Source organism: Pyxicephalus adspersus, chromosome 4, assembly GCF_032062135.1.
Source record: "Pyxicephalus adspersus chromosome 4, UCB_Pads_2.0, whole genome shotgun sequence".
Classification (NCBI taxonomy): domain Eukaryota; kingdom Metazoa; phylum Chordata; class Amphibia; order Anura; family Pyxicephalidae; genus Pyxicephalus; species Pyxicephalus adspersus.
Window position 1 is genome coordinate 144254513 of NC_092861.1, and position 22526 is coordinate 144277038.

Below are 22526 nucleotides of genomic sequence, written 5' to 3' on the forward strand. Positions count from 1 at the left end.
TCATGATATCTACTAGACCCTTGTTCGGACATATTTCTGTAAGTTACAGGTCTACAATTTAAAAAAAAAATTTCATGAAAAACAGTGTACCGCTTTTGGTACAGAAATCTAGACATCAGTGTAACGCCCAGGAGGTTAAAGTGCAGCAAAAATCTTTCTGTAATCACCAAGGTTTCAGCCAGAGGTGATTTGGTTAGTGGGATGGCAAACTGATTAGTTGGCCCCATTTTCTCCAGGGCCCCAATTTATATAGGCTCAAAAAGAAGCAATTAGATCAACTTCAACGAAAAGAAAAAAAACAAAAATAAAATAAATACACTAAAAAACCTATTCTATGTATACATTTATCCAGAGGAAGGTGAAGAAATGGTCCTGTTTGCTCCAACAAGGAAAATAAAACCTTCCTGATCCCCTAATGTAAAGCCAGGGGGTCTAGGGAGTGGAATTCTATCCATTTGGAATCCCCATTTTATATTTATTCGGGGTACTATTTTGTCTAAAACCATTGCTGGGTTCTGCTTTCCCTTGACGGTTAGCATCTTCCGAATGGCAAGGTACAATTGCATATTGTGTCTGAAATAGAACCCTTAGAAGTAATCACTTCCAGATAATGAGTGAATCATTAGGTGTAAGATAGGACGGGACAGGTGGGATTCTTTCCCAGTTTGTAGACCATGGTTGGTGGAGACAAGGTTGGAGTTCTGGGCTGCTTCCATTATAGGCATTGTGCAAGGAATCCATAACAGATAATTGATTTCTTAGAAGCAAGATAAATGCCCAGTACTAATCTGTCCAAAGGCTTCTAATGATCACTAAATATGTTAAATGATTACAGTATTGGTAAATATGAATTTCGGGGTATCTGGCTAGAACAAGAGTGAGGCTCATTTGCCTCAAAATGTGTTGGGTGCATTTACCAATACCTTAATACCTTAAACTTCAGAATATTTTACCATGAAAGAAAGTTTTGTATTGCTTTAGGTCAACCATTCCCAGCCAGGGTTCCCTGGAATCTTGGGGTTCCTCCAGAAGTTCCCTGATTTGTGAATGTTTGACCTTCCATTTGTAGTGCATTTAGAAAATCAATATAAGGGGAACATTCTTCCAACTGACCACTAATGTAAGGAGGACAATTTTCACACTGACACCTAATAAATTGATATTAGTTGGACCTGAGAATAATTTTAAGTAAAAAAAGTTGAGAAAGGCTTTACTAGGCAGTGCTCCTCTTATATTTAAGCCAATTTTTTTAACATGGGAGAACCCTTAAATTCACTTTCAGGTCTTCCGGGACCCCCGGCTATAAATACTATAGACACAGCTCAGAGTTCATTAGTGTAGTGGAAGAACCCTGGTTGAGAAACACTGTACTAGAAGGAATGAGTCCAGGACTGATGAAATAATGGACAACATTCACACATTGGGTCTGATTTATTAAAGTTCTTAATGGCTGGAGAGAATACACTTTCATCAGTAAAGCTGGGTGATCCAGTAAACCTGTAATGGATCTGATTCAGGATTCAATACACTTGTTATCATAAAGCAAATGACTTTGAAGTGATACATTCCAGGTGTTCTGGATCACCCAGCTTCACTGATGAAAGTGTATCCTCTCCAGCCTTGGAAAACTTTATTAAATCAGACCCAATGGCCCTGATTTAATAAAACTCCCCAAGGCTGGAGAGAATACACTTTCATTAGTGAAGCTGGGTGATCCAGTAAATCTGGAATGGATTTCCTAAAAGTCATTTGATATTTGTTAGCAAATGCTTCAAATTCTGCACCAGATCCATTTTAGGTTTGCTGGATCACCCAGGTTCACTTATGAAAGTGTAATATCTCCAGCCTTGGAGGGCTTTAATAAATCAGGCCCATTGAGATGTTTATTTTTTCCTCTTTTGAGGAATAATGATACAAATATGTATAATACAAATAATTTCATTCCATTGTCTCAACACTTTTATGTTTTTAATATGTTGTTATATTGTTGCTGTGTTGCTCTATATGGCAATTCTTTTTGATTTAACCCTTTCATTGCGCCCACTGTTTTGATTCCAGAACACAACAGGTTAACAAGCATACACAAGGAAAAAAAACACACATTTGGCTCCTATGTTAATTGCATCTGGGACTTTATGGTAACTAAGCAACTTTTGCAAACTTTTAATTAACATTTTGACCCAGAAAAGATTGCCGTCCTGTAAATAAAATAGGTGCAGGGGCATGATTTTTTTTTTAATCTGATCGGGGAAGCTAATTGCAAAAATTCCTTCTCTTTTCAGATCTTGGGGACTTTAGATGGACCAAGAAAATGCATAAAAGCTTTTCAGCTTTGGGAAATGACATCACACAATGGCATTTTTATTTGAATATACAAATTATGAGAGCTTGAGAGAAAATCTTAATTGGAAACACAATGAATTAGGAAAACAAAGGGCCTTATCTGTAATTATTCCTTTTATCAGCAGGGGGGGCTGCAACATGTTGGGGTAAAGTTCCAGAAAGTTGCAGCGGGGACAGAGGGACGCATCTCGGTTCAGATAACAGCTCACAGTGCTGTATTTTCAGTATGTTGTTGTTTTGTAACATTTTAGAGATTACTTTTCATTCTGGGACATTGTTTATGGTTATATGACTTTACAGCTGAAAAGAGACTCGTGGTGATCAATTTCACAATATAACATCTGGCATTTTCCACTGTAGACACAGCCTGACTCTAAGACCCCCTTACACTAACACTAAGCCTCAAATGACCCTTCTATGTAACCTTATTTCTAGCCCTCATGATAATTCTTCCTGTATCCCTAACACTAATAACTAAAGTTATTTCAACACTAATCTTTACACTAACTTTCCCTGTAACTGTATAACAAATAATTTCTGTAACCCCGACATTAACCCTCACACTATATTTCCCCGTCACTCTGCATATTACCCTTTCTGTAAGCCTAACCTTATCACCAACCCTCACACTATTTACTCAGTCTTTAAGTTTACCTATTATTAATATTATTATTATTATTAATATTATTAATAATAATAATAAACAGGATTTATATAGTGCCAACATATTACACAGCGCTGTACATTAAATAAGGGTTGCAAATGACAGACTAATACAGACAGTGACACAGGAGGAGGAGAGGACCCTGCCCCGAAGAGCTTACAATCTAGGAGGTGGGGGGATTAACACACAATAGGATGGGAGATATGGAATGATGGGAAGTAGTGAGAGCTTTAGGAGACAGAAGAAGACGGGTAGGCAAGTTTGAAAAAATGGGTTTTGAGTGCTCATTTAAATGAGCAGAAAGTAGGAACAAGCCGAATAAGTTGAGGAAGACCATTCCAGAGAGTTGGGGCAGCTCTAGAAAAGTTATGGAGCCGTGTGCGTGATGGGGTTATGAGGGAGGAAGTCATTAGTTGGTCATTGGAGGAGCGGAGAGAGCGGCTGGGGGAGTATTTTTCTATCAGGTCATAAAGGTAAGTGGGACAAGAACTGTGTAGGGATTTGAAGGCAAAGCACAGGAGCTTAAATTTGATTCTAAGGTGAAATGGAAGCCAATGAAGAGAACTACAAAGAGATGCAGCGGAAGAGGAGCGGAGGGAAGGATGGATGAGTCTGGCTGCAGCATTCATAATAGAGAAGAGAGTCGTGTTAGTGGAATACCAGAGAGGAGGAGGTTACAGTAGTCCAGACGAGAGATGATAAGAGCGTGTTCAAGGAGTTTGGTGGTCTCAGGGGACAGGTAGGGGCGGATTTTGGAGATGTTGCATAGGTGAAAGTGACAGGACCTGGAAATGTTCTGAATATGGGGGGTAAATGAAAGGGTAGAATCAAAGGTGACGCCAAGCCAATGTGCCTGAGGGGAGGGCCGAATAACCGTGTTGTTAACAGTTAGATATATGTCAGGGGGAGATGGCCAACAGGCAGCATGAGACATTGTCCAGGACTGAGTCCTTACACTTCCTTTCCCTGTCACCCTACACTTTGGTCTTTTTGTAAGCCTAACCTTAACTATCTTAACAACCTTCCATGTAACCCTAACACTAATCCTCACACTGACATTTGCTGCAACACCGACCCGCCTGTTGGTTTAACGTTCTCCCCATCACCCTAACATTACCTTCATTCTGATTCTCCCAGTAACCTTCAATTTTACCTGCACTGTAACCTTAGTACTATTTTTTTTGTAACCCTCAATGTAACACTAAAATCACCCCTCGCCCCCCATAGCCCTCATACTTGCCCACTCTGTAACTTTAACTAATACTTTTTGTAATTGAAGTAGAAAGTATACTTTCCTATTTATGGTAAAGAGAATTCTTTTTACCCCAAATAGGAGAGTATACTTTCTACTTTAATATTTGACATTCTTAGATGTGGTACCTAATAATATTTATTATTATTATAAATTATTATATAACTAAGGGGTTCTACCTATCTCTAATACTTTTTGTAATCCTAACACTAATCATCCGTGCTATTCCTGAGGGGGATAGGTACAAAATCACAGGAAACATTATGATGGGGGAACTTCGTGGAAGGTGCTATAATGGGCTAGGCGGGATCTGTGTTTTCTCTGTGATTAAATTCAGCCAATCACGTAAGCCAGGTTATGTGATTGGCTGACTAAAATACCGGGAGAGAGAAGCCAGCCCATGTGATTGGCTGAGTGAAATACCAGGAGAGAGGAGTCTTCCTACATGATTGGCTGAGTGAAACACCAGGATAGAGGAGCCTGCTTACAAGATTGGCTGCGTGAAACACCAGGATAGAAGAGCCTGCTTATGTGATTGGCTGCATGAAACACCAGGAGAGAGGAGCCAGCTTACATGATTGGCTGTATGAAATGACAAAAGAGAAGGAACAGATACTTCTTGTAAAGAAAGTAAAGACCTCAGCTGACAAGGACGGTTGTGTCCCAGTCCTGCACAGCCCAAAGCCTGGCATTAATCCAAAACCCAGTGGTTGGGGCCCCACATTAGATGGCAACAGTCTGGTAGTTCTGAACCATCCTAATTTATAGAATTACAACCCAGATTTCTGGTTCTGGCTCTCTCTCTCTTTCACACTCTTCGCCTGTCTGAGAATTGGAATATTCTTGCAGCATATGATGCCAGACGCATGCACAATAAGCGTTCCTTTTATTACCATGTAAACTTTCAATGGGAAATTCGCTTTGACATTGCCACTGCTACAGTCCTGGTTTAGGTTTTCTCTAGATGTGCAATGGCGGAATCATAAATTAATCTGACATCGAATTTCAGCTCACCTGATATCAGGAGAGAGACAAGGCTTGGCCGGATTTAGCTGCTCCTGCATTTGATTAGCTTTTTTGTTAAGATGCAAAGCTCAGTCTTTCTGCACTGAGACAGTCAGCAGTTTGTGTGCCTTTTCCAGTGATGCTGAAACAAAACAGGTCACACTGCAGACCAGCATACAGCTTGTGCTTATGAAGAGCTTCTGAACTAAACCATTAAACTTGACTGTTTGGCAAACATTTGTGGAACCCTGGCCCTCTGACCCTCACACCTACATATAAGGCCAACCATTGAAGGAAACCTTACCGTGACATCTTCCTACAAAGCCAAACATTTATGGAAACCTAAGCCTCACACCTACCTATAAGGCCAACCATTGGTGGAAACCTGGCCCTCTGACCCTCACAGCTACCTACAAGGCCAAACATTTGTGGAAACCTGACCCTCACACCTACCTACAAGGCCAATCATTGATGGAAACCTGACCGTCACATCTTCCTACAAAGCCAAACATTGTGGAAACCTGGCCCTCTGACCCTCACAGCTACCTCCAAAGCCAAACATTGTGGAAACCTGGCCCTCTGACCCTCACAGATACCAACAAGGCCAAACATTTGTGGAAACCTGACCCTCACACCTACCTACAAGGCCAATCATTGATGGAAACCTGACCCTCACATCTTCCTACAAAGCCAAACATTGTGGAAACCTGACCCTCACACCTACCTACAAGGCCAACCATTGGTGGAAACTTGACCCTCATGCCTACCTACAAGGCCAAACATTTGTGGAAACCTGGCCACCTGACCCTCACACCTACCTGTAAGGCCAACCATTGATGGAAACCTAACTGTCACATCTTCCTACAAAGCCAAACATTTGTGGACACCTAAGTCTCACACCTACCTATAAGGCCAACCATTGGTGGAAACTTGGCTCTCTGACCCTCATGCCTACCTACAAAGCCAAACATTTGTGGAAACCTGACCCTCACACCTACCTACAAGGCCAACCATTGGTGGAAACTTGACCCTCATGCCTAACTACAGTGCCAACCATTAGAGAAAACCTGACCCTCACGCCTACCTACAACGCCAACCATTGGTGGAAAACTGACCCTTACGCCTACCTAAAAGGCCAAACATGTGTGGAAACCTGGCCCTCTAACCCTCACATCTACCCATAAGGCCAAACATTGGTGGAAACCTGACCCTTACACCTTCCTACAAGGTCAAACATTTGTAGACACCTGACCTTCACACGTACATATATGGCAATAGGTTTTGGACATCTGACCATTACACCTACCTAAATAGCCAAAGGTTTGTGAATACCTGACCAACACAGCTCACCTAAAGCATTGAGACATCACTTTAAATGAATGAAGCTCAGGTGTTTCAAGTAAAGGATACATTGGGGCAGCTGCTAAGTGAAGACCCCTTTCCATTCCGGTATGACTGTGCCTATGAGAGCACAGCCATCTCCATAAAGACATAGTTTGATAAATAAGGCAGAGAAGAACCCTAAATAACCCGCGGGGAGGCCTGACCCCTACATGGTAGCTCAGTGAATGATTCCAGGAATCACAGCACACCAAGAATGAATTAACACCTGTGCACATTATAACATTTTGGTCTGGCTCTAGGTAAAAAAAAAAGATGATCAAAGATCCAGCACCCATTAAAGGGCTGGGTAAAGATATCGGTGTTGGTGTCGGGGCAGGGACTGATGACCATGTAACTTCAAAAGTCTTTTACATTTTTGAAGATGTAGTTTTCAATAAAATACCTGGTGACCTTGCTATGATGGTGCCTTTTCAAGCATTTCCTGTTATAAGGTGGCAACTCTCAGTCTTTGGCTCACAATTGTGCTTTGTGTGGTTGCATGAGCATTACATAGAAAATACAATTGTCCATTTGAGCACAAAATACACAGCCAAGGTCCACGTAGCTTCAAAAAAACTGCAAAAAATTAGCAAAACTGAAATTCAGCAATGTATTTTAAAAACAGAAAAAGAGCATATACAGTACAAGAAAGTCTTGTATGATGCATTATGTTATTGCAAACTGAATATCATCCAGAGAGTTTACTTAAAGTTTGTTGGTTTGTCTTATCTCGTAATGTTCTTTAAGGACAAATTGTGCTGGTCATCGGATTTAAAGTAAGACGTTCCGGATTTGCATAAGCGGTGAATTTGTATTATAAGGCAAACTAAAAATTCAAACACCTTTTAATATAAAACCAGGATGACAAATGGACTATTGACAAGGAGTGCTTTAAACGGCTTATGTAGTGATTAGACTTTGGAGCCGTAATTGCTCTTGTTGCACAATTCTGTTGCAGTCAATATCTTTTCATCATATACATTTTTAATCACATATTAATAAACAAGAAAATGTACAATATTGATGGCTGGATTAGGTTATTGACCAGCTTGACAGTTACATGTATGGTTTTACATAAGTATTATCAAGGTCACAGATTGCGAAATGCAATAAGCCACTTCTAAGCTTCGTTCTCACTTCCAAAGCCGTTACAATCACCATTGTATACAGTAATGCATTAACTACCTGGGCGCAACTGAGATTTGAGGCTTAAAGCAACATTGGGCATCAAAATAATCAAGAAAAATCCTTTATGCTTTATACCTTCAAGTAGCTATAAAGTCCACCTGATGACAAAACTTTATTTTTTAATTTGGATTTAGTATTGAAGGGGTAAACCATTGCCTAGTTCTGTATTACTGTGGGTAATCAGCATTGTCACCAGGAATCAAAGTGAGTGACCATGGCTTGGCTACAGACCTATGGCCCCTCTTGCAGAATTTGGCCTCTACCACTCCTCTGATAGGCTGCAGATCTAAACTACAGGGCCCAATGTTAAATTTTGACATGGCCCCTACCATTTAGGTCAAGCACCTACACACGAAGAGCCCCTCTTCACATTTGGAGCACTTTTTTCATATAAAAAGTGCTCATTCAAATCAGAGACCCCCCTCTTCAAATTGCTTCCTTGAAAATCGATTGTCCCCCTTAAAATCTGGACTGCATGTTTACCCCATATCTACCCTTTAAATATTAAGTGAGTGAACTCTTCAAATTTGGGCTACCCGCTTTCAAATCAGAAAACCCTCTTTACATTAGACTTACCACATTATTCAGAACTTAATTTTTTTTCATAGGTGTCTACCACTCCCCAACAGTGTCCCCAACTCAACAGTCCACATTTATATAAGCGACTCATTTAACATCGTATATGTCAAGAGTGCCCTTCATTTTATCAGAATACTCTGTTTTCTTCAAAGACCTCCTTTTACATGAGATTTCCCGTTTATGTTAGAGTCCCCATTTTCACACGAGAGTCCACCCTATTAAATCAGGGCCCCCATCCCCATTTACATTAGAATCCAGCTTTTACACCAGAGTCCACCCTATTACATTTGAGATGCTCTTTGAATTTAGAGTACCTCTTTTAAACCAGAGTGCACCCTATTACATCAGAGCTCCCCCCATTTAAGTTAGAGTCCCCCTTTTTACATGAGAGTCCACCCTAATACATGAATGTCCCTCACCATCATTTGCATTAGAGTCCCCTATTTATGCAAGAGTCTACCCTATTACATAGGGGACACCTTTTATTTTAGAGTCACCCTCTTACACTAGAGTCCACCCTATTCCAAAAGAGTGCCCCAAACATTTACGTTAGAGTCCCCTTTTATACACGAGAGTTCAGCCTATTACATCAGAGTCCCCCCTTTTACACCATAGTCTACACTATTACATGAGAGTTCCCCCTTTTTACACTAATACCAACCCTATGACATCAGAGCCCCCATTTTACATAAGGTTCCCTTCTTTTACATCAGAACCCTATATTCATAAACCTATGTTAGCAAGCGACCTTCAGAAACGTAACCATTAGTGTAACTTCACCTGCCAATGATTGTAGTTAATAAAGCCAATAGAGCAGATATTCTACTACTGTTCTCCTTTACCAAGCTTTGATAGGTGACATTAACTAAGCCAAGGGTGGAAGTTCTGTTCTGGTGTGTACATTGCTAAACAGCTAGACAGTGGCCCTGAGGGGGGCCCCTACAGAACCTCTGGAGTATAGGACCATCTCAATGGAAAGCTGTGCAACTGCTCATCCTACGCCACCAATGAGGGGAATCTAAAAATTTAGGTTCCCACTAGGAAATCAATGAAGGAAAAATCTTTCAAAGGAATACTTGTGATGATTGTATCTTTTTTCGAGTTACGTTTGACACTTTTTGTCCAGGGTTCCCCTGATCATTGAAGTTTTGTGCTGCGTCATGTGCAGCTTGTTGTAACCAACGTAATGGTAATACAAAGGTATACCTAAACACATCAAACAGAAACATTCACTTTGCACAATGAACTTAAAAAAATGCAATTTGTTACTTGATAAACATGTTCCATGGTGTATGTTATATTTTTCTGCACAACCACAGGTGCACTTTATTATCACCCAGATACAAAAACTGAGCAATATTTGCAGGTTGCTGAGGGAGTTGAGCCTTCTGTTTTTTATGGGTAGTTTGGGCATGTCTGAAATATGAAAACTAACTTAAAATGGCAAATTCAAAGTAAACACGGGACACATGAATCCAGTAACAAAACCACGGGCTGTTTTGTATTCTGTCAGAGGTAAACACCAGTGATGTACATCACAATAGCTATTTTCTTCCTCCAGGTGCACCTCAGGCAAAATTACACTGCTAAAGCACAAACAAAACTAAAAACCCCAACAATGTACGCAAATCTAAGAATAAACATAATTCGGTGACTTGGGGATTGGTGTAAATATTCATAAGAAAGTTGATTGTTTAAGAAAGTCCAGCAAGAAGTGACAAGATTTACAGCTGTAACTCTGTGTCCTTAATGTGACTTAAAGGAGGGATGTGTGAGTGTTTATAGTAAACCAGAAAAAGGAACGCCGCTTATTTGCTCTCTTGTGGTCTTTCATGGAATGACTGATGCCTCTGATATAGCCTTCTAAATAAATATCAAATCCAGTTACTATGTGCGCGAGTCAAATGATAATACCCCAAAACTTCCATTGTCTTCCCTGATTGAGCCAAAACTTTTTTCATTTCTGTCTTACACACTACCCCTCCCAGGCACTGCAGATCACAGTGGGAGGGGTTCAGCAGCAGTATAGGCAGTGCTGTCAATCAAGAAAGCAGTGGGCAGGACTAGGCGTGGCCAGGTGCTGATTGACAAGCTTCAGGTGTGTAAATTAGCAATGACAATGCTGATAGCCCTGCCCAGCTACTCAGCATACTCTTTGTCAGGATATATATCTACTATAATATTACCCTTGATAAAATGTTATTTTTAGCAAGGACCAAGTGAGACCAAAAATGTAAGTGAGAACGGCCTTCTGATTTGCCGGGAGGTTAAGCTCTTGCCGAACAGGAGAATTTCCAGGGTTGCATCATGCAGCCCTGGAAATCCTCTGCGATCCCCGGGCACTAGAAGTTAATTAACCTCTAGTGCCCCGGGATCGCCAACAGAAGGATTCTCAGGGCTGAATGCAGCTCTGTGAATCCTCCTGTTAATTTCTCCTTCCAATGGTTTCGCAAAATCGGTTCGCCAAATGTTTGCGGAACCATTGGAAGTTCATCATTAGGTATTTTATCTGAATCATAAATGCAAAACTACCTAATGATCCTGCTAGGTTGTTTTTGTAGCTTACGATTTCCCATGTTCTATGTCTGTGCTCCATTGTAATCAGTTTTTTACAACTGAATCAGGGACAGGTGATGTCCCTTCTGCAATAGCTGCTCTTACCTGACTGACCATGGCCCAGCTGTCAAATTTTGCTGAGCTGTGCCTGCGCAGGAGTTATGCATGGCCAATCAAGATGGCCAAAAATTGTCTTTAGGAAGTAAAGAAAAAAGGACGATGCCTGCAATAGAATGCGGATAGATGAGTAATTGCAGGCTTAGTTCTGCTTTAAGGGGGGCCCCATGCTATCTTTTTTGAAGAGAGCACAGAGACCTGGTGATAACAAAAAAACAAAAATGGTTTTACTTGTCTTGCCATCAGGATGTTGATGGGGGCAGGGGTGAGAGAAGAACCAGAGAAGGCAAAACAATCTAATCAACCTTAAATTCAATTTCTACTCTATATTGAACTTTTGTATTATTATTATTATTATTATTATTATTATTATTATTATTAATAATAATAATAATAATAATATTAATAATAAACAGGAGTTATATAGTGCCAACATATTACACAGCGTTGTACATTCAATAGGGGTTTCAAATGACAGACAGATACAGACAGTGACACAGGAGGAGGAGAGGACCCTGCCCCAAAGAGCTTACAATCTTAGCTTTTTGCCAATTAAGCCTTTTAGTGTAACTGATCTATTTGGCACTGAGTTTTGCTTCATTGGGTGGCGAGGGAGCCTGGCGTTCAGTGGAAAACACTTTATAAAGTTGACTGCGGTATCTGCTATCAAGATTCAGCTGTTTATCATATTTCCAGCAGCTTGAAAGAGTAAACACACCACTGGCAAGAAGACAAGATGTGTGGACACACGGAGTCCCAAAAACCCAGCGCTTTATCTAACTAAATCCAGCCAGTCCGTGTAAACACAAACACGGCAAACAGCAGACTATACAAAGCGAGACAAAAGCATCACTTCATTAACTGAGGCCTAAAACAGAGAAATGTATTGTGTGTGTCCTCTAAAGGGTCACAGAACCAAGTAAGGTTTTAATATGGTGTATGGCAATGTGAATATTGATGAAGATGAAGGGAGCTAGATTTCTATCTATCCAGTCTGGATATTTACAAACCACACAGCCCTGTGTGCATGGACAGAAGACCTGATTTGTTCCCAGTTGCAGTTAGGTAATGCCAACAGGTCTTGTCCCTCCCTCCAGCTTGTGATTGGATAGTAAAATATGAAGCAGCAATCTGATATGCTGATCTTCCTGTCACTCATCTTTCTCTCCTCCTATGTGTTCCTTGTGCCACGTCTCCTACTTCTAAATATGAGTTTTGCAAAAGGACAATATCAAGTTAAATGAATTAGGCACAAATACAAATCTTCTGCCAGATAAAAAAAAAAAGATCATCAGTACAAATTAATTAAACGGTTGTTTTCACACTAAAAATAATGAATGTCAAATTTAATTCACCTTCAGATAAAAATGTTTGCGGCGGGTGAAAGCAGTTACCTTTATTGTGTGTTTCAAAACTAAATACTCCATTAATAAGAATTCCGTCTCTGCCTCCTGGCTACGATGTTTGATTGCATAGTTTAACAGGTTTTTATTTCTTCCAATATCTAGTCAGGAGCAGTATAAAGATAACATAAATTTCTTTAGTGGCATTCTTCACCTCTGACTCCTCCGAAACATAACGGGCTCAGAATCAACAATGGCTTCTGTTACTGGACTCTTGTAGAAATGATTTCTATTACTTGGACTGATATGTACTATGTACACCTCTGATGAAGGGACCGGGGGTGACTTACTAGAAGAATTTGGGCTGTTCACTTACTATAAGGAAATAATTACCTTGCAAAAGACAGAATACCCAATCATGTACAATAAAATCTAAAACAAAACAGGATTTTTTCTTTATGATTGGATGGTTGAAGTCAGCTGAGCTTCATTTTTAGCTAAGTGAACTATCCTAAGTAAGAATTCACTTTGCTATGTGAACAGCCTATATTCCTTTAGTAAATCAAGCCCAGTGCCTATTCCTTCTCAATTTGCAATTTCAACTTCAGTCAATCATACAAACTTCCAATGCCCTTGATGGGATGAAAGTGGAAAAAGCCAATCTGGCTGCTTTAATGGCCCAGTTGTTGGGGTTGCCTGCTAAATATTCAGTGAGCCTGTGAACTGGCATATTTCACCTAGATTACTGGGAGATTGTATATTTAAAATGGATGTCTTCATCCTAATATATTTATATATCATGGCTTATTTATATTTTGCCCTCCCTGATTCCTGGCTGGTGGAGAACAGAAAGATGCTGTAGGTATCTTCCTGAAACAGTAAGGCCCACATATAATGTTGAGCCCTAATAATTGAAAGGATTTAAATCTAAAAAATGAAAGGACTGGGACAGGGACAGTCAGAGTGAGAAGGAATGGGCTAGATGGTACTGATCCAAGCAGGAAATGCGGTGTCCTTTATCCAACTTGCTGCTGTATCTGAATCACCTGAAAATGAAATCCCAAATGTATAGCAACGCGTTTCGCAAGACGTGATTCTTCAGGAAAATAAAACAGATGACACCAGGACGCCCTAGCTGTAATTATATGACTTCTGTTCCCGGAATGAACAGTTCACGAGTTGCCAAGTATTCTCCTATATATGGTGATAGAACAGAACAGATGGCACTGGAGTCCAGGAGCTGTCCAAGGAGTATTATGAGTTACTTTAGTTAATCAGCCCTTGTTAGATATCTATAACCCTATTTATTTACATCATTTAATCTTAATTTTTAACAGGGGCGTGGATAAAATATTCAGAAGTTCAGCATGTCAGCTTCTCTGTGGATGGACCATGAAGAGGGATAGAGGGAGAATTCCCAATACAACCGTAATGGTAGGGAAAGCTAGAGGATGGGTTTAGGCCTCAGAGTTTCCAATGTTTTCCAGGTGGAATGCAGTAAAATATTTTGCTTCTGATACCATATGATGATGAAGTCACTCCTACCATCACTATTGCCCATAATGAAGGTAGAGTTGGCCTCTGAGCTGGGTATTGGGAGCACCGAGTTTTAAAGGTCCCCTGTCCTCCTTTAGGATATTGCACCAAGTATACAGCATGTCATTGGCATGCATGACCCATAAATGATCTTCACAACCCAAATACAAATCTTTTAAAAAAATCTTTACTACAGGAAATGTGTAGCATTACATTTGTACATACAGTAAGTGGGCAATACTACAACCACCTCCACTGTTATAGTTTATATAAAGTTAAAGTTATTCTTAAAGAAACTAATAAACATAGACTACAGCAAAAAAATTGTTTGGGCATCGGTTTTGATGCCTTATGCCAGTGCATGCTCTCCTGCCATGATGCCATCTGTCCAAAGTCTATTTCTGTCAGGGACTTGCAAGGCACCTACAGTACGCTGTACCAGCAAACGCAGCTGCTCAATTTACCTTCCATGCTTCATTATTAAAATAGATATAAACCCGAATGCCAATGATATTTAAAACTTTGCTATATCATCAAATATCATGAAATATTGTCAGGGTTAACTTTAATATAATACTGTTTTGACCTTTTTTTTATCATTTTTGGCATTTGATCTTTCAGACCCTTCCTCATTGGATGTTCGGTCCCACCATTGGCTGTATATATATATATATAAAACTCTTCAGGAGCACCTTACTGATGCTGATAGCAGCGGACCATGCCCATTCAATATGAGCTATCAAGGCCACTTGTGCCTAAGCAAGTATTTTTTGCCTAAGCAAAAGTTGAAGTCAAAACGCAAATGTCCTCTTTTTGTGCCCCGCCCCCCCCCATACTGTCCCTATCGCTTTCCATATGAAGAAACCTACTACCGGTGCTGCAACACTAACAGCTCTAATTTGCTAAAACAATCCTGTTATTTGTAATCCCCATTCTCTCCTTGGTCAAATTTTAGCCATTCTCAAAATGCAATGAGCTCTTTGATTGGTCAAGGAAAGAAGGTGCCCATCACTTTCACTATGGTGACACCAAAAGTACAGTGGAGGTTTTATGAGTTTTTAATAAATGGATTTACCCCAGTAAAATGAATATATCAATATTGGCAGGGACTGACTCCATGCTGACTACTTAATTCATATGTAGCTCCCATACCCTCTTGGTGGTCCCAAGTCATTTGGGTCTCATGTGAAGCAACACTCGTTGCTCTTAAGTTCTTAATATTGAGTTCTTAGTCCACAAGGCTGATGATGAATTCAGCATTAATGTTAATAAATGTTGCTGGACACTATATACAGCTTAATTGCCATTACTAACCCTACGTTGACTGTTGTTGACCGTTGTTGAATTGATCGACAGAAAGCTGTAAAATGACCTCATCTGTAAATAAATTGCTGGCAGTTAAGGTAGAGCTCCCGGCTGTTAAAGTATTTATGGTGCACTTAAGACTAAGCTCAAAGGACACGGTTAAACAAGAAACACAAACCTTAGCCACATAAGAATGGCAAGTATGGAGCAATTGTCTACCCTGCAACAAAACAACCAATAGACAGCAGAGCAAAGTCTGACCAATGGACAAAAAGCCAAGTTAGTGTTATGTTTCCTTATGTATAAATTTAGCTTTACGATTCTTACTTAGCTCATTAAAACCTGTGATATATTATGACAGCATAGCGCAGGTGAACATAACACCATATACAAGTCAACTTGGTTCTTTCTGAAGTCACTACATATGATGGGCGCTGATGTCCAGAATCTCAATAGAAAATCAGGATTTCAAGCAACTCACAAGTGTTTGGACTTTCCACCACCTCCACCATCTCTACTACAACCACCTCCAATAAAGCCAACGCTGATTGTTGGAATCTGAGAACACTCTTTGGGGAACTTAGACACACCAGAGACACATTACGAGAAACTACTGTAGGTCTTAGCTATTACAACTCCCTTGCCACCCAATACTTCCAAATTGTTGCTTTCTACAACCTGTAAAAATGACTTGTGCAACATCTGAGATTTATCTCACCAAGATCTATTGTACATGATATAAAAAAAATGTAAAAAGTGAAAATGGATGGAGAACACAGAAAAGGTGAATTTGTATAGAAGCCAGTGTAAAACACAGAGTAATGTGGCATTGTAAAGCCTTGAGGAGCCTCGAGAAGCTTCCCTCGGCTCTGCCATCCTGCTGTTCGGAGACGCTTGTCTGGCCATTGATTCTGTGCTTTGTGCCACTGCAGTGTCCAACTCAGTTCATTCTGTCCTGCAGTGTCATTTGAAGTAGCAGGGAGGACAAGGAAATAGCAGAATCCCCTGCTTCCCTTTAGCCATGAGCCTGAGATGTACTTTCTTGGCATCCCCAGCACATACTCTGAGGCTGTGCACAGCTAAAGAAGATTTTAGGGGCAGATTAGTCCCTGGCCCAATCCTGCCCTGCCATTGGTTGCTAAGACTTTACAGCCTTTTTTTGATCCCAGTCTCCAGTGCCTGTTGTAGCATGAAGTTGGGCTGACCTGCAGTTGGTGTGTTTTTTCATTAGATTTACTTTTGCTAACTTTGCCCATTTCTGAGCCTGTGACTGTATGCTGCCTGGATCGACCTATTGCCTGTGACCCCAACTTAGCTTTTGTCTTTGCTCTTGGACTGATTACCTGTGTATGACTTCTGGATCCGTGTTCTGGACTTTTCACTGCTGGAATCCTTTGTATTGCATTATTTGTGGGCTACTGGTCCTCTGTCAGTCCTACCCCAAGCACCATCCCTTGCTCACAGAAGTCCTGGGGGCAGCTGTGTGCTGGGGCAGTGTATCTAACCTCCCGAGTGGGGGCTTGCTATAGGCGAAGAGTAAAATGTTAGATTGAAGGACTAACGTTTGGAAAGCACTGGTCCTGGACCTATTATCTAAAGTTTGACAGACAGACTGAAGGAGATATAAGTGGTAGGCAATATTGAGTTAGAGCCCATTCTACAAGAAATGTAGGGCCCTCAGGCTGGGCTCCTGGTGCTAGCAACACCCATTCATCCTCAAAAGTATGCTGGTAAATTGTTTCTTTGAGGAGCATTGACCTTTTTGGTCTCCTGCAGTTCTCACTGGTTGCTTCTGCTAACTTTCACATCTATGTCCTTACGTGTATTGAGAGTCAGCAGAAGGAACCAGCAAGAGGGGGATCAAGGAAACTTACACTAAGAGGTAAGTATGTACACTCTAGTTTTACAGGAAAACCTTGCCTGGGAACATTTACTATAACAGGGTTGTTTAACCAGGAAATGAGGAAACTATCTGGCTTTGTCAAAAATCCAAAGGTGTCTGAACCAAGGAACCATCTAAATAGAATTATAAATATTAGGACATGTAACATGTTTATTCAGCCATATATTTACCTGTTTGCTGGAGTTCCACTTTAAAAAGTCAGCATTGATTGTCAGCTATCACAAGAAGGAGGAAATGCCCCATGAAACAATTGGTGATGAAAGGATCCCCCACTACTTACAAAACTCTAGATAAATTTGCTTTCAATAGAAAGGAGCTCAGATTTACAACCTTATATTTCATGAATCAAACACTTTTAATGTCATAGCAGAAGAGCCAATGAGCTATTTTAAATAGAGTCGTAATTTTCCGAGCAAATAAATGTCAGGATTCTTTGGTAAAGCACAAGTCTTTGTAATCTCATGACTTGATATAATTCTTACATAAAGGGCCTTCTTTACATCCTCCTGAAGCACACTGACAAAAGGGGAACAATGATGGCCATATGGCTCCGTGCCCTTCCTATACCAGCCATTACCTACCCAATATGTTATAGTAAACCTACCCGTTTCAGCATCAAAAATGACCAGCAAATGTCAGCGCTAAAGACTAAATGTCATCTGTGGGACGTACAGAACCAAGAACTCAAATGTAGAGATCTCAGAATAAAAGAAATAAAATAGGATTTTGTTCATTGGTTTAACGCTCCAGCATCTACTGAACAATGAAATATCTATCTGATTCAAGGGAACAATAATATTGTATGTTTTTAATTGGTTTTATTAGTAATGAGTAGATTGATATCATAAGAAATTAGTGAAACAATAGCCTAATATTCAAATTCAATATAACAATAGCCTAATGGGGACAAGTTCCCCTAATCATCATTTGTAGTGCCCGGACATTGTAGTAGAACTGCAGAGGTAATCTGCAGTTCAGATTCCCATGTGATGTTACGTGGGAAACGTAACTGCAGATTGCCTCTGCTGTTGCAATACAATCTCTGGACACTACAGGTGTTGAATGGGGACCTGTCCCCATTCATCACCTGTAGTTTCCTGTATTCTTAGATAGAGAAACTCTATCCAAGAATACATAGTAGAAGCACAGAGTTTTCCTATACAGGGCACTAAAGGTGATGCATGGGGATCCCCATTCATCACTTGTACTGCCTGGACATTTTATAGGCATTTTAGTGCCCCAAAATTCGGGTCCCTATTGACTTCAATGGGGTTTGGGGTCAAGTTCAGGTCAAGTTCAGGTCCAGAACCTGAACTTTGAGCCGAAGTTCGGCCGAACCTGGCGAACCCGAACTTCCAGGTGTCCGCTTATCCATAGTAATTTATAATTTTTTATATATATAGTTGTGTTTTGTTTGTTTTTTTTACTTTTTATATAGTTGTCTTCTGTAATGTTTTTATTTTATGTTATTTCTTTCTGTAAAAAATGAAAATAATAAGGTTAATGAGGGGCTGTTTCATGCTTCCAGAAAAAAGGTTGTTTATTGCAGAAGAGGCTAAGAATTAATTTAACTAACACACGTGATATAGGTAAGTACTGTAATTTTGGCCTGCTCAGTCAAGATGGATGAAGACTTGAACATGGGAGAGGACCGGGTTGGGATATCAGTGCAAGAACAGATGCAAGGTAACAAATTAAAGAGAGGTGAGTATATCTAAAATCACAATCAGGTAGGTAAGTTTATTTAATAGCAGAAGAGACATGTCCATTTTGCAATCAAGATCCTGGCTGCTGATTTTTTTTTTTTCTATTTTTGAACTTTAATCCTGCTTTGAACAAGCTTTATCATTTACCCCAACTGCCCCGGTTTCTTCCTTCATCCTGGCGCGGGGGAACCACCGGGCATCACCATCTTCTTCTGCCTTTTGGGCAGCGCAAATGGGGAAAAGCCCATTCTGCGTTTGCCCAAGATCAGCCATCCTAGGTATCCCCAGAGGCTTTGGACTCCCATTCAGTCTTTACTACCGCAGCGGTAAAGACAGAATAGGAGGGGCTTCCTCTTATCTAAAAAATTCATTAAAAAGAAAAAAAAAACAAGCATATTTTTACTTTATACAAAGGTTTAGCTATCTAAATGTGGCTAAAGGTCCATTTCAACTGTTACATTTTTTTACACATTGTGAGTAAAAGCTGAATTATTAATATTGGTAATACTTAATAAACATTTTAGGAAAGGGGATAATAAAAAAAAATACCTTTTTCAATATCAGATTTGAGTGATTTTTTTCTTTTTTTGTCGACCTCTCCATACTTTGATATAAAGCTACTTTCTTTGAAGGCCAATAAAGGGAGCCGCAAGACCTGTTAGTTAATTCCTCCTCACGTTAGATTGTCATATTAAGTTTCTGTAAGGACTAGGTAGACGTCCTCCTTTTACTTAAAGATACCTCAATGGTATGCATCATTTAATAGGACAAAGATAGCAAACTCTCATTAAAATAACAAACGTGTTAGGTTTTTTGCTGCAGACCAAAGGGGGCTGTGAATAAATCATTGTTCGCGGAGAAGCGCACCCCTAATCTTTGTGACATGTGTCTCTGCTTCGTGTCATGTTTTAAGACTAACAACTTGGTTGCATATTCTACAAGACTTATAAATTAAAGAAGCCCTCCCCTTTTAAGTAATTTCCTTAAAATCTCCGCAGCTGACAGGGACGCTATTTGCTTAGTAACCGCGATGGGCGTATTTTGCTGGATACAGAGAATATAAACTGACATGCTATCGGGCAATCTGGATGCATAATTAATAGGGGCATAAATTAACATGATTAGGGCTTTATTGGACGCTATGGCTTCGGAATCTACAAAAGGATGCCGGAATAAAACATGGCTGTGTTTTCAGGTCTGATAGACATCAGCGTGTAATGCATATTATCCCTGACGTTCTCATGTTAGGGGGTGATGACAGCACTCAAATTAATTGAAATTTTTATCTTCCTCTAGGAAGTAGACAGTTCTGATGAGCCATTTTCAGCAGATCTGATAGAAGGCTTCGTTTGTGGATGGAGAAATCTGTGACATTAAAAGAAAGTGGAAACAAGAAAGGATTTTTTTATGTTTTGGTTGAGTTTTATAGAAAATCCACCACTTTTAACTGTGCTTGACTTAATATTGACGATAAAACAAGAGCGTAATGGGGTTTCCAACATAAATAATATTTTTTCCTTTTTTTTAATGATTTGTGAAATTCCCGGCATGTTAGATTTCTTTTTAATCATTACAATGTTTGTAAATGGCCATGTTTATTTTTATCATGGTGCACCACATGGGGCCTTCTATAGTTGACCTCCTAAAAATGCCAGATGAGTGACAGCCATGATGATCTTTTAACTATGTATGGTCTATGACTATGATAGTTTCAGAGCGGTGGCGAGGTTGTGGTGTGGCTATCTCTTACTCCTGCCAATGAACTGCTGCCCTAGGGAGATAGTAGACATGTAAGACCCGATGTACTAAATCTCTCCAGGACTAGAGAGGACTAGACTTGGGTCTACTATCATGGGTGAAAGTGGGTAATCCAGAAAACCTGGAATAGATTTCCTAAAATCATTTGCTATTCTTTGGCTAGTATTTTCAATCCTGGACCAGATCCATTCCAAGGTTACTGGGTCACCTAGGTTCTCCCATGATAGTCTATCTTCTTCAGTCCTGTAGAGCCTCAATAAACCAGGCCCGAAGTGTCTACCCAACTACATTTATACATTTTAGAATATACAGCAACACAAGTGAGTTGAGTAAGGCCGGTCGGGGTGCCATATTGCACCAATGCTTATTTTAGCAGTCCGGCTGACCTATCACCTAGATATGTTTGTGTTTGATTGTCCATTAAAGCTAGTATACATTGGCAGATTTTCATTTCTGATCCATGAGCCTATATTTCAGCATTTATCGGATTATAAAAGATCTTTTATTTGTTCCCATTGATTGTGGATAATTCAGACCTGTTGGAAATATCAAATATGTATCATATGTATAAGCAATTAGATACATCCAAACAGAACTCCTATTGAATTCCACTTCGAAAAAAATAGTCAGAAGAGTAGAATCTGCAGGTCAGTATTTGGGAACTCCCGATGGATTGAGTTTTGAGTGCCCAAGTATAAGATTGGAGGATCTGCTATTGTGTGCTAGGCCTAAAGCTGAATACAAAAAGTAAATCTATGTCACTGAAAATGTTATTTCTGCCTTAGATGCACTGTTCAGTTCTATGGAGAAATGGGAGGACAATAAGGAGGCACCCAGCTGCGTCCTTCTCCTTAGGAGATGCCAGCAGTTTTCCAGCTCACTCATTTGGTAATACAGCGGTGGGTTACTAAATAATCTCCGGGGACCACTGAACACATGCTAGATTTTTACCCAACATGATCATGATTGTTCATCTTGGCTTACAGTCATCTACTATGTGCTTCAGACTTCTACCCAACCAGTCCAATTTCAAACATATCAAAAAACATTGTCTATCATGTACGAGTTTTAGTACTAAACCTATAATTCTCCACTCTTCTTATCCATGTTCTTTTTTAAGAACTAAAGAGAGATCTGAACAAATGGAAGGAAGAAAATTAAAGTCAGCACAGGGCAGGGGATCAATGCTTTAGAATGAGCAAAGTTGAGGGAAAAAAAAGACAATGAACAGAATTAAGGAGATAATAAGTAAGAATAGATTTTCTAGCTAGAAACAGCTACAGGTTGTAATTAGATGGCAAAATATTGTTAATCTCTCAACTAACAAACGGCCTGCAGGGATAGGAGTCTGCACACACGCTGTGCTGATATTCTGCAGATATTTCATTAAATCACACAGATTTTCTTGTTTCAGAGAACTCCAGGAAAGGAGGCGAGCCTCTCTCACATATCCCTTCAAAAGCCCTGAAATCATTTTTCTGACAAGTTATAGTCTGTTTTCATAATGAGTTGCTAAATGTTGGCTACAAATTAAAGTCAGGCTTGCAATAGGAAAGGTAAAAAACACAGCCCATGTTATAGGTAAGGTTTGGGGCAAATCCTGTCAGTCCATGTGCATTCTTGTACGCATCTGCCTAGGATAATTTTTTTTAAATTATAATGCACTGCATGGCTTTTAAACAATGGGCAGCAAGCAGAAATGGGTTACAAAAGTGGCTTCTGGATAATATAGCCGCCAAGTTTAAAAAAGGGCAAAGTGTAACTATGTCAATCATTTGGAAGCTTTTGTAATGACAACATATGCCAAGCTGATAAATAGCTCAGGCAGAAATTCATTTAGGAAACTGTACTTTAAAATTTTTGGGTAATTACAACTTTGCTGCCTTCT